The sequence below is a fragment of the Styela clava genome, unplaced genomic scaffold (assembly GCF_964204865.1).
Source record: "Styela clava unplaced genomic scaffold, kaStyClav1.hap1.2 HAP1_SCAFFOLD_171, whole genome shotgun sequence".
In the NCBI taxonomy this organism is placed as follows: domain Eukaryota; kingdom Metazoa; phylum Chordata; class Ascidiacea; order Stolidobranchia; family Styelidae; genus Styela; species Styela clava.
In genome coordinates this window covers 1-2,500 of record NW_027556731.1, presented here as the reverse complement: position 1 = coordinate 2,500, position 2,500 = coordinate 1, and the positions used below count along the sequence as shown (strand labels likewise).

General features: G+C 55.8%; 1 non-coding gene and 2 pseudogenes across 1 annotated transcript; all 3 read right to left on the bottom strand.

Moving 5' to 3' along the window:
* Positions 1–156, bottom strand: part of LOC144419673 (large subunit ribosomal RNA) — a 3,695-nt pseudogene extending 3,539 nt beyond the window's left edge.
* A 288-nt stretch (positions 157–444) lies between these two features.
* Positions 445–597, bottom strand: LOC144419678 (5.8S ribosomal RNA). Its single transcript, XR_013474207.1, has one exon. It is a non-coding gene; the product is annotated as a 5.8S ribosomal RNA (ribosomal RNA).
* Positions 598–895: 298 nt separating this feature from the next.
* Positions 896–2,500, bottom strand: LOC144419672 (small subunit ribosomal RNA; annotated as a pseudogene; the record flags this gene model as incomplete).

Here is a 2,500-nt window from a genome sequence, read left to right as displayed (position 1 = left end):
GTACGTCACAACTCGGCGCGCTCGAAAAGCGCGCAGATTCGACGCTGGACTCTTCCCGGTTCACTCGCCGTTACTCAGGGAATCCCTGTTGGTTTCTTTTCCTCCGCTTAATAATATGCTTAAATTCAGCGGGTGCTCTCGCCTGAACTCAGGTCGTATGTGTCAAGCGGGCCGCTTCTTACACGGCCCGCTGGCATCGCAAGTCGTCGCCGCCGGCGCCGACCGAGCGCGTACCGTCGCCGCCTTGGCCCACGGTCGGTCTTGATCTCGTGACCGGACCGACCGACCTGGACCCGCCCCTCGAACGTAGTTGAACACGTCGAGGGGCCGGCGGTGTACGGGACACGCGGTCGCGCCGAGAAAGCTCGGCGACCGCTTCAACTTGGGGCGACGCCCGGCCGTCTTCGCAGAGGCCAGGCGACGGCCCTCGGGTGAGGACGAACGCGACCCTGAGGCAGACGCGGTCCCGGATTGACCCGAGACCGCAATTCGCGTTCAGAAGGTCGACGTTCAATGTGTTCTGCAATTCACATTACTTCTCGCACTTGGCTGCGTCCTTCATCGACTCGCGAGCCGAGTGATCCACCGTTAAGAGTCGTCCTCGACGTTTCGCCCGGCGCCGAAGCGCGCGGACGTCACACTGTGGGATCGACCACAAAACCACCACCGACAACAACTGCACAAAAACACCAACAAACGGCGCCGAGCGACCGCCGGGCTGGGCCGGCGGCACATCGAGCGCGGTGCCCAGAAGCCACCATCGCACTCGGCTGCCTTGCTATGCCAACGTGTTACGCGTGTCGCACGGGGCGGAACCCCGATTGACGGCCGCCCTCTCGGCGGCACCCAAAGACAATTAAGTGCGCGGTCGGCCGGGGCCTACCACCACTTTCGGTAATGATCCTTCCGCAGGTTCACCTACGGAAACCTTGTTACGACTTTTACTTCCTCTAAATGATCAAGTTTGATCGTCTTCTCGACACGCCGACGCGGCCGTTGCCAGCCGCGACGGGGCCGATCCAAGGATCTCACTAAACCATTCAATCGGTAGTAGCGACGGGCGGTGTGTACAAAGGGCAGGGACGTAATCAACGCAAGTTGATGACTTGCGCTTACTGGGAATTCCTCGTTCAAGGGAAACAATTGCAAGTCCCTATCCCAATCACGAATGAGGTTCAACGGGTTACCCGGACCTTTCGGCCTAGGTTAGACACTCGCTGCTTCACTCAGTGTAGCGCGCGTGCGGCCCCGGACATCTAAGGGCATCACAGACCTGTTATTGCTCAATCTCGTGTGGCTAAACGCCACTAGTCCCTCTAAGAAGTTAGACGCCGACCGAGAAGGTCGCGTAACTATTTAGCATGCCAGAGTCTCGTTCGTTATCGGAATTAACCAGACAAATCGCTCCACCAACTAAGAACGGCCATGCACCACCACCCACAGAATCAAGAAAGAGCTCTCAATCTGTCAATCCTACCTGTGTCCGGGCCGGGTGAGTTTCCCCGTGTTGAGTCAAATTAAGCCGCAGGCTCCACTCCTGGTGGTGCCCTTCCGTCAATTCCTTTAAGTTTCAGCTTTGCAACCATACTTCCCCCGGAACCCAAAGACTTTGGTTTCCCGGAAGCTGCCGGAAAGGTCGTCATGGTAACGCCTCCCGATCGCTAGTTGGCATCGTTTATAGTCAGAACTAGGACGGTATCTGATCGTCTTCGAACCTCTGACTTTCGCTCTTGATTAAAGAAAACATTCTTGGCGAATGCTTTCGCAGTAGTTCGTCTTCCGCCGATCCAAGAATTTCACCTCTAACGGCAGAGTACGGACGCCCCCGTCTGTCCCTCTTAATCATTACCTCGTGCTCCGAAAACCAACAAAATAGAACCGAGGTCCTATTCCATTATTCCATGCAACACTATGCAGGCGAACAGCCTGCTTTGAACACTCTAATTTTTTCAAAGTAAACTTATCGGCCACCGCCGACACTCAGTCAAGAGCACCGACGGAGAACCGAAGGTGAGGCGAACGCAACCAGTGACACGCCTTGCGACGGACCGGCGGCGCTCGCCCAAAATCCAACTACGAGCTTTTCAACCGCAACAACTTTAGCATACACTGTTGGAGCTGGAATTACCGCGGCTGCTGGCACCAGACTTGCCCTCCAATGGATACTCGTTAAGAGTTTTAGGATGTACTCATTCCAATTACAGGGCCTCGTTAGAGTCCTGTATTGTTATTTTTCGTCACTACCTCCCCGTGTCGGGAATGGGTAATTTGCGCGCCTGCTGCCTTCCTTGGATGTGGTAGCCGTTTCTCAGGCTCCCTCTCCGGAATCGAACCCTGATTCCCCGTTACCCGTTATCACAAAGGTAGGCACGTAGCGTACCTTCGACAGTTGATAGGGCAGACACTTGAATGATACGTCGTCGGTGCAGAGACCGTACGATCCGCGTGGTTATCCAGAGTCATCAAACGTCACAGGACGAACCCGGTCGGTTTTGATCTG